Below are 15,445 nucleotides of genomic sequence, written 5' to 3' on the forward strand. Positions count from 1 at the left end.
TGTGTTACACATACAATTTGGATTTCATTTTTATTTCATTCTCTTTTTTTTGTCCCCTTCTTCCCTGCCCCCTCCCTTCTTCTTCTCACAGTACAATTACTGATTTTCAAATCACTACACTCTTTTAAAAAACAATTAGAGGATCACTGGATGGTTTAAATACTGACACTTCTCATATTAGTGGCATTAACTATCCTGACTGTTGAAAATGCAGTTAGTCTGGGTTAGAGTGCTTGCAGTCACTGTCAGCATATCACATTTCCCTTGGGTTTAAAAAACAAACAAACAAACAAAAAACCAAAACACAACTTGCAAATAAAGAAAAAAAACGTTGTTTTTCCTCAGTCACAGGATGAATGTATGTGACATATTTGCTGGCTGGACTGTAGTGTTACACAGGGCCCCCATCTTTGCCCTGAGCCACCTGTCTGAAGTCCCAAAGGATGAGGAAGGGGCTTAGAACTGTATTTCCTGGTCATACGGTAATAGATCATTCCTACGTTGGGTTAGGAATAAATATAGAGGGAATTACATAGGTGAGGCTAGAGGAACTGTCGTGACCAAAACTGATGTGCAGAGGGAGGAGTGCACAGTACAGTCACCACTCAGAGAACACCCTCATTGCCAGTGCTGCTTGCCCACGAAGCCATTACATCACTGTTTTGCACACGGGAACATCTGGAAGCACAACATCGTGCCAGCGGGGGCCTTTTGTTCATCCCATCTCTTGGTAGGCCCATACCAGTTAAAGGCAGGGAAGGGAAGAACGCCCCAAGGCGGGCACGCCCCGGTCGATGCCGTCACGGAGGAGGCTGTGGCACCGCTGGTGACAGCAGGTGGCAGCGCAGACTCGCCCGTGCCAGCCCCGGCCTGCTGCTCTGCTCGCCGCCGTCCCCAGCCAGAGCTTGGCTGGAGGTGCTGCTTGACATCCTTACACCTTAAGCCTTTGGCTAAGAACGCGCCCAGGATCGTACATATGTACATGCAGGATTCCTTACATCTTCCTAGAGCTGCTTCCTCTTGCATCTCTGGATCCAGTCTGTGGATTGCATTGTGGAACACTGCACCAGTGAAATTTGCACAGAAAAAAAAAAAAAAAAAAAAAAAAGGTATATCTTAACCTTTTTTTTTTTTTTTTTTTTGGTAATCTGATTCATCTTTTCAAAAATAGTCTTAGAATTTCCTGCAGTGACACCTCTGATTTTCTTTAAGACCATTTGAGCAGAATATTTGCCCTTGTTAAAAATCTTTGACTTTGATACTGAAAAAATGGCTTCAATTCATAATTCAATTCTGAAGGCACAGCTTTGCTTGAAGATTTTATGCCTTCATTATTCATGCACAATTAAGTAGCTATCAGAATAGTATAAATGAAATTTGTTTCATAAAGCTGGCATCAAGCAGTTAAACAAAATAATTAATAAACATGCATAAATTATAAATATTTTCCTTTCTAGATGAGATATGTTGCTTTCCTCAGTCTCTAGAGAGGGAACTTGTAAAACCACAGATCTCTATGTACGAGTATGTGCTGCTATCAGACATACATGTGCAGTTTTACGTGATAATATGAAATTATAATTCCTTTGACTTTTTAAAACAATTAACAGTGAAGAGGTGGTGAGCCAAAAAATACAATGACATACCTTTACAGTGGGTAGATTCTGTTCTTTATAGGATCTACAAAGGTGTGAAATCTGTGTTAAAGGTCAAGAACTGATCTCTACACGATACTGGCAGGTTTTCTCTTGCAGAATTTGCAACACTCAGAAGAATTTTAATTTTTTTTTAAAGTAAATCCCAAATAACACCCAGAAATAGACTGTTAAGTCATGTCCTTGAAACCAAAAATTGAAAAAAAAATATTTAAATTTATTAAAATTTTAAAACAAATTTTAATTTGGATTTCAATATGGTGATTCCCAAAAGGAAAAAATTACATAAAGAAAGATTTTTTTTCTTATTTTCCTTTTTTCAGAGGAAATTTTTTTTTTTTTCATCCAAAGAATAATTTCTCTAGGCCACATTCATGTACACTCACTCTGGTAAACCATTTCTTATTTGATCCATTCTAATTCTTCATCACTTTCTGATAATACTAGAGATGTGTGCTTTGTCCTGCTTTTAGAGATTATCACTTACTTTCTTTACATATTTCCTCCATAAACAGATACATAAAAAGGCCCTGTGGTGTTACTTTACCCTTAAGGATGCCTGTACAAGTTAAGGATTTAGCCTTACCTAACCAGTACATGTAATGTGCTTCTATCTACAGCTGTACAGGGGTGGAGCAACAAGCTCATCTTCATATTATAGTCTGGTCTGCTTGAGTGCTGTGCCCCAGCATCTCAAAAAAAGTTATTATTTAAAGAGGCATTGATGGCTGTGAGGAATGGCAACTGAATTATTTCAATATTTTCAAATGAGGCATGTAGATTTACCTGTCACTGTAGAGTCCATATTCCAGGAGGTGGAACTGATCCACTGCCACATTTATTATATGAGATAACACAAAACCAACATAATTGGATTATTAAAACCCTTGTGAACTTTATTGCAATCCCTGATTTGACAGAGACACTCTGAAGCAGGCACTACATTCCTCTGTTTTATATTCCTCAGTGTTTTCCTCAGTTATATACCATTCTACCACTTACTGAACTGCTTTACTTGCAGTTCTTAATGCTTATCCAATGTGTTTTTCATTTTTTTCTTTTTGGAAGGCTGCACACAATACCTCAAGAATTGCATTCATTATCTTTATAAAGTCACAAAGGAAACAGTTCCAAAAAAAAAAAAAAAAAAGGAAAAGCCCCAAAACAAACCAGATTTTTTCACATGGTTATAATTATATTTTGCATGTACCAAGATTTTCTTATGCAAGAATAACAAAAACAAGTCCTAAATTGTGATGTCGAATTGAGCTACAGAGGGCAGTGTACTAGAGAATTGTAATCAATAGGCTATTCCAGGGGGGTCAGATAGACTCCCAGGCAGATTCACTGCCTTACTGACATCCTGAATGTACACATACAATGTTTAAGGCTGACAGGCAGGATGCTTGCTGCCACTGGCAGCAGGGGAATAAAAACTAGTTTGAAGGAAATGAAAGTTTAACTCAGAATGAATATAACAAATCCAGAGGAGCTCAGGTTTTAAACTAGCCATAAGCAGATTGTGTGGCTACACATGCTTAAATAAATGGTTTAAAGATTATTACATTGTCTGAAATCTGAGTTCTAGATACAAGAGGTTAAAAAATTAAGATGTATTAATAGGCAGATTACTCAAAAGTGACACAGATAAAAGGCTGGGCAAAAGAAGTAGGTTTTAGATAAGAATTTGAAAGGCATAATTATCTTTGATTCACAGAAAGTGAGAGATTATTTCAAACACTAATGTAGAATACAGATATATACAGACCCCAACAGTTTTGGAAAAGGGATCAGAGTTTGGGAGGAAACAGATGATTCAGCTGAGGCAAGTTACTGAACAATGCAGAAGAGCAAAGAGCTTAACTTCAAAGCAGGTGTTGGTGGATGAATTGTCTTTCCTGTCTGACAGCTTCAGAGTGATATAAAATGGAGTCACAAAACTTTGGCTGTAACAGTCTGAGCAAAATGTAATGCATTTCTTCTGGCATGGAAGAGTCAAGTCTAATCAAGGGGAAGAGATGACTAAGAAGTATGAAGTTGCATTGACTTAGATGGTAGAGCACTATCTAATCCATCATTGGATGGATGGCTGTATACCACTGGATATATTTTATCAAGTAAGTTGTAGTATAAAATATGAGTTTTAGAAAAACTATATAGACAGTGAGTTAATGGCATGTGGGAAAAGGCTGGAAGATATGAAAAGAAAAACATAATAGAGAAACCTGGAATAACCCTGAATTTCTCCTCCACAGAGACAAAGCAGAGAGTAAAATAAAAGAGCATTGGCATGAAGAGGGAAGAAACAGGTAACTGTGACATCCAGGGAGAATGAGATTAGAAGATTTTAGAGATACAGGAGTGGGGTATAAGTCTGCATCAGAAATACAGCGAGAAACTGTGCATTGAAAATAGCACAGGGCATCATTCAGAGAAGAGAATTTTTAGAAAGATGAAGATAGACATTAAGTTACATATATACTCAGTAGATTTTATCCATTGACTCATCAATTAATGAAAGGAATACACAAGTATGGACACAAGTATTGATAGATTCAAAAGAAGATAAAACTTTAATGAATAGCTGTCACACTGTACATTTATACAGTATGAGAGTGCTGGGATTATGAGAAGATACAGGCTATCAGATAAACTAAATTCTTTGAGTCTATTAGGAACCAGCAAGAATAAACTAGAGGGACATCCTGATGTGAAGATAATTCAGCTCTCGGTCACTTCACCCAGATTACAGACTATATGAGCTAATGTCTCAGCAACACTTCCTCCATGTGTTAACTTATACCTCAGTGTCCCATAGCCTTCAAGGTTTAGAGCTAAGGGCTTGTCAAGTGCCACCGACAACCCTGTTTTAATAGAATTGCACTGAGAAAGAGACAAACATCTTCTAGGGATAAAAAAAATGAACAGAAATATTTGACCAAAGCTGACTAATCTTGATGAAAAGAGTTTCATCTGATGAAGAGAGATTCTGATGAAATCAGTTCATGGTTTTCTCATCAGCACACTCTGTAGCCTCACATAATAGAGAGGTGAGTGGCTTTTTCAGAGAACTGCAAAATCACAGAAAGGTTGAGGCTGAAAGGGACCTCTAGAAGTCATCTGTTCCACTCGCTGTGTCTGTGTAGTGCCACCTGGAACCAGTGCCCTTGGTTGTCTCCAGACAGTTTTTGAATATAGGCAAGGAGTGAGATCCACACATTGTCTGGGCAAGCATGTGCCAGTGTTCTGTCACCCTCACAGTAAATGATGTTCAGAGTAACCTCCTGTGTTACAATATATGCCCATTAACTCTGTCCTGTCACTGGGCACTGCTGGCTCTGTTTTCTTTGCATTGTCTATTCAGATATTCACATACAGTATAGTATTCCTTCTGAGCCTCTTCTTCAGACTTAACTGTCCCAGCTGTCTCAATCTTTTCCTACAGCTAAGATGCTCCAATCCTTTAAACATCCTTGCAGCCCTTCCTTGGACTGTTTGGCATGTCCATGTCTCTCCTTTACTGCGGAGCTGGGAACTGGGTACAACACTCTAGGAGTGGCCTCACGAGAGCCAAGTACAGCACAGCCCTTGACCTGCTGGCAGTGCTTTGTCTGAGGAGCCCAGGATACCTTTTACCTTTATGTGTCAGCAGGATGCAGGAAAAAACATAAAATTATCAACAAAATGCACAGAGTACATTAATTTTTGTTATCCACCAGCTGGGGAACAGCACCCAGGAACACAAACAGAGCTGCAGGCACTGTAGAGCTTGGTCCATGCTAGAGGGTCACTGAACCTGTTGGTTTTGCCTGTGTATCAGGAGTTTGCACAGGCATAGTTTACCACTGTGCTTGATCTTTCTTGCAGCTGAGAATAAATCTCCAGAATGTTTGATAGGGTGTCTCTAAGCCTATCACAGGCCTAAATTATCTAAACACAGATGTTCTGCTTGTCAAACACACAAGGCTAAACAGCAATTAATATGATATATGTGTTTTTTGACACCCCAGCTGTAAGTCACTTGAGTGTGTGTTTACAATACTCCTTGCCAATTTTGTTATTTCCCCACAGTCTTTGCTGCAAGGGCACATTACTGGCTCTTCTTCAAATTCATGTTAGCTGTGGCTGCCAGGTCCTCTTCTGCTAAGCTGCTTTCCAGCTGGGTGGTGCCCAGCATATATTGGTGTAAGGGGTTGTTATTGATGCAGGATTTTGAACTTCTCCTTGTTGACACCTGAGGTTTCTGTCAGCCCAATTCTCCAGCCTGTCAAGGTCCCTTTCAATTGCAGCACAGCTCTGTGGCATATCAGCCACTCCTCCCAGTTTTGTGTCACCTACAATCATTCAGTCATTTGTAAACCTGATGTGGAGCAAAAAACCTCAACTAAAAAACCCAAAGCGCCTCCATGCATTTGCATATATATGTGACTAATTTCAACCTATCATTTAATGTAACCTTAACTCTAAAGGGGGGTTCTCACTGAGTTGTGACAATAATTCTCCATCCTCTTCTTGCTTCACAGTGTTTGTGGCTTGTAAGAAGGCAGCACCAGAGATGCACAACCCAGAGAGATTTTATCTGATTAGGAATGAGTGCCATTTTTTGTGATAAGTATTCACTTCTGAGGAGATATTCTTGGTGTTGGATATAAAGGACCTATGTCAAGTATTGAAAGATGGTTTTACCTAGTATCCTTACATATTGCTTTACAGAGCTTAGATAATGATATGAATTTGGGGGATACTGCCAAGATCAAAAAGTAATTTTTTTTATATGGTAACTTCCAAATATTTTTATTACGTTTTTTTTTTTTAATTAATGGCACGGTTGGGTCCTTTAACATCTACTTAGACTAGGTTTAACTTTTTCTGATGAGGAAAAAAGTCCATTTAGAAAGTTGGCTAACTTTTAAGGGCCAACTGTCCAACTCATGAGATTCTATCATATAATTGGATATTTGCACAAAGCTATGTGTCTGTGAAGGTCATGGTGCCCCTGGGAAATAATGTAAAATAGATTAGAAAATAAAATGCCTTTTTTTTTTCACTGGCCATACTACTAATTTGTTTCTAAGACGTAAGTTTCATTAAGACTTTCCAATGAGCACCCAGGCACCAACTTCTGGGTCAATAAAATAACTTGTTTTGTAGAGAAGGCTTAAAAAACTATGGATAGGTGTGGGACTAACAATGCTTCAGTAAATTTTGATGAATAACTATATATAAGATGAAACAAATTCTTTACAAAATGCTGTATTTGTTAGTCTTTTAATGTTTTGTGTCTTCATCTATTGTCACATCCAAAACATACTCTTTTTATAATTTATTTTCAACAGAAGCAATCAGTGTGTGGACAAAATGCATCCAAAATTTGTCATCTTCTGCTTTGATTCTGCAGCAAGACTAACTAGCAGAAACCAAACCTATATGTCCAAAACTGTTAATGAGTTCAAAACCCGATAGGCTGGATTGCATTAGTTTGTTTTTTAACAAGAAAGAACTAAAATTATTTTTGCTGTTGAGTGGACTGTGTTATTTATGGAATAGCCTGGCCTTGACCAATTACATTAATTGATGTGGACTGTGTAAGGAAGGAAGATGGTTTTAGAGGTATCTAAAATCTGCAATGTTATCTTGTAGTCTAATACAATTTGATCATGGAAGCTAAGCAGGATCTGTAGTGGGAGGGGTATATAGCTCTGTTGCCAGTATCAGCACTGCTTTTGACTTCTGAGTTAATATTAGTTTAGAGACCTTGTGAATAAATCCTTCAAAAAAGAGAGGCAGACCAGGTGCACTAGCAGCTTCCAATTGCAAGGATGATGAATTCAACTTTAATCATCAGATTTCCCAGACTGCATAGTCTTTTCACTCTAGGCAGAATGAAAAGAGACCTTGGATGAATAGCTTCATGGCAAGCTAACAGGCATTTCAGATCCATGGAGCTGAGTAGCATGGGATCTCTGCAAGCACACTGACTTATCTAAAGCTGCCTTCAGTGAGCACGACCATGCTACCCTTTATCTCTGCGACCTGTCAAGTAAAACTAGTTCTGTTTGAGAAGGGAACATCTTTCCAAATGCTGTGCTTGTGGAAATCTCTGCTATTCAGTGAGCAGCTGAAGCCTGATTTCATTGAAATGATGCACCATTATTCAAAGGGTTAGTGGAGAAGGAGAAGGTGTTACTACCTCTGTCTTGCAGCAGATTAGTTTCCCATTTTTCTAGAAGATGTTTAATTCATTTTACTTCTAGCTTCTATTTATATTCTTTTAGCATTATGTTTGTTGATATGTGTTAGGTTGTGACAGGGATAATTTTGTAACCTTAGCAAAAAACTTTCCTCTTTGCCTTTCTTGAAAATAAAACAAAGCAAAACTGAAGAAAAAAACATCAACAAAATAGCTGGATGATATAGCCAGCCCATCAGGTGTGCCAAACGGGATTTTTATCCTTACCACATGTTAAACCTAATGATCAATAAAGGCTTAAAATCCTTTTTCCACTATTCTATATTTCAGTTATTATAAATAAACTCAAGCCATGGCAATAAAATACTAGTAGTTATCAAAGTTTCTAATACGAAAATATATTTTTAAATTCCTTATTTTTCCAAATAAATTATTAAATAATCAAAGCCTAGTAGCAGAGGGTGAACAAATCTTTAATAAATATACTTGATGGCTTTTTCTTGAGTTTTTTAAGGTAGACTTCCAATCCACTTTTCCTCTGAAGAAGCTCTGAAATATTTTTTCACATTAGTGACTGAAGACTCTTTTATGTGTCTTAAATCATATCAATACATAAAAATAAGATTAATAAATAAACCAGTTATTTCAAATAAATTCAATACATGGACAGGAAGGAATTTCTCACTATATGGTCAAAAATAAGATCAATAAATCTAAATGTGCACTTTCAACATTTGTTTTATCTCATTTTTACAATGCCAGCAGCTACAGTGTTATTTGGAAAGAAAAGAGAATTTTAGAGTTTGGGGAAAAGAAAGTACCATAAAAGAGTTTCTCACCAGAAAAAAATTACATTTCTTTGCAAGTAAAGTTCAAACAAGACCAACTGATAAGTTAAACTTTTAGTTGGACCTGTGTACTAGGAACAAAGTGTAGTATTTTTACTGAGAAAAAAAGCAACCAGAATATCCAGAGTATCTTAAATAAAGTAAAAATAAAAAGAACAGAAATAAAATCTCCATGGCAAGTTAAAAAATAATTTTCTTTTTATTCTATATTTTACATCACTTCTACCTGCCTTGGTAGGTACACTAGCTCTCTTATTTTTAAATAGCTCCTGAAATGCAGAAATTATTTTAATTGTGCGTCTTATGTAATGATGTGTTCCACTCTCAAACTGGTTCTTTTAGAACACCCACCTTGCCATATCCTTCTGAATTGCCTTTTGTAGAGGCTTCTCACCACCAGTGAGAGCTCAGGGAAAACAGAGAGCTCAGGGAAAACAAAAGTTTAACTCAACATTGGTAGGAAACACTGTTGCAAATGCTCATAAAATCTCAGTACCTTATGTTTTTCTAATGAATTACAATGCAAATAGATTTAGTGAACCTCAAGGAAAAGGGACATGGCATCTTTTCAAATAAGACTTTCAGGAATGACTACAACAGAAGAACACATAATAACTTTATTGACAGATGCACAAAGTTCCTGAGGTGATACTTTCAGGCCACTGCTCCACTACTGATTGTGGGGCAATATATCTATTGGATATATCAATGCCCCATTGTTTGAGAACTACTTGGAGTTGTGCTTCATGGTTTTTTTAAAATGATATTTTCTTGGCCAAACACAGACACTTAGGCTAGTCACACTCAGTCTCCATTTATAGCCAATGAAGAAAAGTATTTCTAAACTGTGATTCATCTCACTAAAAGAATATTTTCTAAAATACATCAGATGAGTTGTGCCCCCAAAATGCACATTTCTATTCACTGGCTCCAAAAACAGCCTGAGGTATCATACTGTTATAGATACACAAAGGGAGGAATTCTTTAATGTTACCTTAGTAATTTCTTTTTGCTTCCTTTAAAGCACAGCACACAATCAATAAGCCACTGTCTCTATCTCCAAAACATGAAACTACAGCACAGGCTTACACCTATCTTCAGAAATGTCTTAATTCTACAATAACACAAGGCCACATTCTCCTTCATGCCCGTCTATGGCACTATAGCTGGCACCTCTTGTCTGCAGTAGACTGCTACAAGTTTCCCTCCATTAAAATCTCAAGTGTGGTTGTCTATCCCAAGATAGCTCCCTTTGTGTATTTCACAAACCAGTTCTCTGGCTCCAGGTATCTGAGTCTGCAGCTTCCCCCCCGGCTTTATCCATGATATGGTTTTGCTGCTTCTAGAGTTTCCATTCAATAGATTCATCACAGTACAGCACACAGCAGACAGACTATTAGCTGCATGCCACACAGTAGGTACCTAGTAGCTTTACTGCAGGATATATGAAAGTTGAAAGAGATACCCATTGAAGGGCTTAACAGCCACAGTGGACCCATGCCCTTAAGTTGTGTTAATGGGGGAACTTATTTTAGGTGGAATAAATTTCCTGAATGGCAGGACAGTAAGTCAGAGAGCTGTTTCATTTCCACACATTATGGAGTATTCAACCCATGTACCGGGTCTGGCTGAGATGGAGTTCATCTTCCCACAGCAGCCCTCACAGTGCTGTTCTTTGCATTGGTAGCTAGAAAGATAGAAAGGTGCTGATAATACACCAGGATTTTTTTGGCTACTGCTGAGCAGCAGTGGCATAGCACCAAGGCTGTCTCTCAACATTCAGTAGGATAGGGGTGGGCAAAATCTTGGGAAAGGACACAGCTAGGCCAGCTGACCCAAACTGATCAAAGGGATATTCTGTACCATATGATGTCAACTTAGATATAAAAGATAAGGAAAGGAGGAAGAAGGGGGGCATTCATTTTTTACAATGTTTGCCTTCTAGAACAAGTGATATGTTCCTGCATGCTGAAGCCCTGCTTTCTGGCTGCAAGCTGTGTGAGAATATGCTTTTTAATGGAAGCTTTAGAGACCATGGATGCATCTTCATCAACTGCATGCATAATGTCCTTGGGAAAGAAATTATTCACAGTATTGCTGAAGATCAATATTTTTCAAATGTAAATATTTAGCAACTAAGTTTTATGACAGGCTCTTCTGTGTGTGGATTAGGGAAGTGGGACTAAACATATCTGCAAATGCAGCCAAGCAAGCATAGTGTGACTTGCTGATTTGTATATTGGAAATATGTGACTTGGACATATAACTGTAGTAAATTAAAGGAAAATGACTGAATTGACTGCAAGCGGAAAATCAGGCAGATAGTTGGCTTCTTTTATTTTAAGTTTACAGTTGTTAATTTTATTTGAATCCCTAATGTAAATAATAAGCACAGGAAGAATAATGAAGGGGAAAAGCCGAAAATTCTGGCTTTCTTAGTTGTCAATCTTTGATTGAAATAAATATGGTAGTAAGAGGGGGCTTATGTACTAGAGAATTTTTAGAATTCTTTGCTGGCAAAATTTCTACAAGTTTGTGCTTGGGATATTTTTAATGCTTCACCATGAGTTTTGGAAGTAGGCACTTCAAGAAGAGCTATGAAATTACATGGAAAATGATGTGATTGCTTTCTACTCTTCCTGGTGACTTCCAGAGCATGAAGCCAAAAGCCAGAATTCTTTTAGGTGCCATCAGCTCTCAGTATGACATAGTATCTAATAGCTGCTCAGGACGTAAGCAGTATATTTTTTAAACTTGGACTTAGGAGGAGAAGTAGAAGAATTTCAATATTAATAAAAATTTTATACTACTGAATGCTTGACCTCTAATCACCATTGAGATTGTACTATAAAACTAACATTTTTGGCTTCACTTTCTAGTACATCTGGACTGTAGATATCAGCCTAGGCTTTTATTGTTCTGTTGACCTCTCGATGTACAAATCCTATAACATCAACATGATATAACTTTGTAACATCATTAAGTGAAATAACATATCTCTGGGATTCCACTGAGATATGTCAATACTTTATTTTAACATGATACTTAACCCTAAAAGAAGGGTATTCCTTGCTGCACACAGCAAGCTTGTGTGCAGTAAAGAGACTAGTTATTTTTTAGTCTATCTACAGAAACAAAGATGATTGGAAATAAATTGCATATTATACATTACCTGCATTGTTCTGGTGTTTATTTTGCATAAATATTCCTTGTTCTGTAGCTCAGTATGTACACAGTGATTTTCTATTGCTTGTTGTTTCTGTTAAAGTACATGACAATGCAGTTTGTGTTTTTATTCTGGCTTAGAGTGTTCAATGACTTATAAAAAAGTGCAAAAATGTAAAATATTTCAATAATTAGTTCATAGAATCATAGAATGGCTTGGGTTGGAAGGGTCCTTAGGGATCATCTAGTCCCAAGCTCCCATGGTGGTGTGCCATGGAAAGGCACACCTTTCACTAGACCAGGCTACTCAGAGTTCCATCCAATCTGGCCTTGAACATTTCCACGGATGGGGCATCCACGGCTTCTCTGCCAATTTGATCCAGTGCCTCACCAACTTCACAGTAAATTTCTTTCTAATATCTAATCTAAACCTGCCCTATTTCAGTTTGAATCCATTTCCCCTACTCCTGTCACTACATGCTCTCTCTTTAGAAGATTTTTTTGTAGGCTTTTCTAGGTTTATATAAGTTGAAAATATGGAAACACACATGCATGAGATAATATTTAATTAATTCAACAAAAGTATTGATAAAACACCAACTAGCAGATCACTTAGGCTGACTATTTGGCAATTACTCTCTTCCATGTAGTCAAGTTGAAATACATTTTTCTACTTCCTTAAGTGGATACAAGAGAGAAAAAAAATATGCTCTTTTCTGGAGAAAATGATATTTTTCAAAGAGTTTGCACTTTTAAAAATTATTTTATTAAACAGACAATTCTTTCAGATATTTTTACCTGACCTCTTTTTATTTTCAAATCTGTATATGTTGGCATGTAAGCCTCCTATTTGTACTGCACTTTCTTTATAAATAACTCCATATTTTTATAGAATACAATGAGAAAAGTTGCTACCTAAGAAATGCTTAAGAATTTGAAACATTGTGGAAAATGAAGAGAAAATCTGCAGGTGATATGTGAGCTCAGTTTTCAGTTTGATGAAGTTCTATTGTATACATAAGCAACAATTATGTCTCCTTTTACAAAAAGACTTCTACATTCCTAAAATGAATAACCGTTGATTTTGAATGAAAAGCAGAACATCTTTGTTAATGCATATGATTTCAACCAAGAAAAATGGCTCATGGGACTTATTTTTATATCATACTAGAACTGATATTTAATTCACAATTATTAGAATTAAAATAAACTTTACCCTTCTCTGTTATCTTACAGTATAGCTCAAATTTTTGATAGCTGTGAATCAGGGACTTGATCTTAGTATTTCAAAGGTAAGATCTAGACCGCAAAATAAGTGATAAGAAATAAAGGGAGAAAAAAAAACATGAAATAGATTTAAGATGGAGAGAAGCAGAAAATGTGCTTTGATTAACTGAAAGGTTAATTACTGAAAGACTTCCTCCACATAGCATACCGTTAATTAGAAAGTCTGAGCAATGTGTGATTTAATTTAACACTGTGCAAAAGGCCAACATGACATAGTAAACTTCTTGATTCTTCTTGTGTTTGTGAAACATATTACTTGGTGTTTCATTCTACTCTGGACTAAAAGAAAGCTGCTTTTCCTTTTTTCTTTATTTTCTTTTATCTATGAAAGACAAGGTTAAAAAAATGAGACTTTGGTAGGGATTACACCAATTATATAGTTATATTTATATAATTATATAGGATTATAATTATATAATTATTATATAATTATACATAGTACTACTACTACTACTACTATAATATATATAAAATATGTATTAATATAATTATAATTATAAAGGATTAGTGTTCCTACCCACCACTGTCACCTTAGCTCTGATCTGTTAAGCACATTGGACACAGGACAGAACTGTTCCGTACAACAGGGTTTCTGGTGTCCTCAAGAGGAAAATTATGGTGTCTTCCAGAAAGCAGCAAGTCTTGAAACTTACATTCCTTTTCTAACATTTTGAGAAAAGTGTTCTCATAAGAATGGAAAGTATAATGCTAAAAGTATTTCACAACAATGGAACTTCCAGTGGAGTGCCAGACTGTCCTGCTTATGTCTCACCAGAAACTCCTCACTCCTCATGACTTTTGAAAATACTCTAAACAAGCCATCAGCAGCACAAATGTGAAGGTACTGACAATAAGCAAAATGTATGCAGAGCCCAGAAACGTCATCACATTTGGCATCTCCTCAAGGACTGAAGGACTGACAAAATCCTGATTTACAAGGAGCTCTAGAAAAGGACAGAATTAATCCTCTGGTTTTAGTCACCTAAGCATTAGTCATATAATCCGTGGTGCTTACACAGGTACTCATTATAAAGTAATCAAATATATGCTAAGATAGCTGTTTCAGAAAGGCACTCTGGATAGGTAAACTCTTTCCATTTACTCCATTTTCTTCAAGAATAAAGTTAGGTAAGATGACTTCTGTCTTAAGATATTGCTGTAGATTTTGAGAAGTCTAGAAATGTAGAGTCATTTTCTCCAAATTTTATTTGAAGCAGATTGGTAGAATCCTATCACAGAAGAAAAATGGAAATAACAAATGCATGACAAGCATCATGAGACAAGTAGGAAGAAAAATGCAAAATCTTCCTAGTGCTATAAAATTAATCTTCCAAGGATGTAAAAATCCATGTTGTCATAGACTAATAATTAGAGACAGCTTATTGTCGTTCAAGGACTTTTAGCATGACCTGTTCTTGTGTAATGACTTTTATTGTTCATTGCAGAGTCAGGATACCCATTTCTATTTATGCTGCTTTATGGATAATTCATTAAAATCTACCCGGCAGAGGCTAATATTAATTTGAAAAAACTGGCTGCCTCTTCAGCCTTAGAGTTATTTCTATTTAACTAACCCATGGTAGTAGTAGTTAACTAAAGAAGAAATAGTCCAAGAAATACAAGGCAGTGTAACATGAAAGATAAAAGAAAATAACTCTCAACAAAAGAAAAAGTTTAATCAGTCCTCCAGGTTTGGGACAGAAGTTTTGATACCATTTAATTTAATGTAAGCAAGCCCCAAACACGTAGGTTAAAAATAAATATTGGAAAGGAAGAGGGAATGATCACTTCCCATTCATCTTCATTTTATGCATTCTATAAAGTAACAACCATACCGTTTGCTGCAGATTTCTGTAAGAAGTATTTCAAGTTTAGCCTCTCAACATTTTTGACTTAACAGCATTAGAAAAAATATAAAAAGGAAATTATTCTTTTTCTGCATTCACTGATGAACCTCAATAAGACATCAAGGGCCACTGACTGGTAAAGACATTTGACGAGACCATACAGTTAGAATAATTTTGTTAGTGAGTCGGTTTGCCTTAGTGAAATGTGAAAATATAAGAACAGAAGGACTGTACTGTACTCTGTAATAACCTAATCAGTTATACCAAGGTGTAGCAGGGGTAACACATTTGCCTATGGCAAAGAGGAAACAATGAATTTACATAGAAAAAGATACTGGTTATAATTCAATTAATACATGCCAGTTACAAAAGGCTGACCATGAATCATAATTTGATGATAATGTAGTGATGTATGAGGTTTAAAGACTAGCTGAAAAATGCCTAGGTTGAGTT

The 15,445-nt window shown here is 36.5% G+C and overlaps 1 protein-coding gene across 2 annotated transcripts in view; it reads right to left on the minus strand.

Annotated features, from left to right (window-relative positions):
• Nucleotides 1-15,445, minus strand: part of MGAT4C (MGAT4 family member C) — a 325,047-nt gene that overhangs the window by 12,611 nt on the left and 296,991 nt on the right. The window lies entirely within an intron of this gene.

The sequence above is a fragment of the Anomalospiza imberbis genome, chromosome 5, assembly GCF_031753505.1.
Source record: "Anomalospiza imberbis isolate Cuckoo-Finch-1a 21T00152 chromosome 5, ASM3175350v1, whole genome shotgun sequence".
Lineage (NCBI taxonomy): Eukaryota > Metazoa > Chordata > Aves > Passeriformes > Viduidae > Anomalospiza > Anomalospiza imberbis.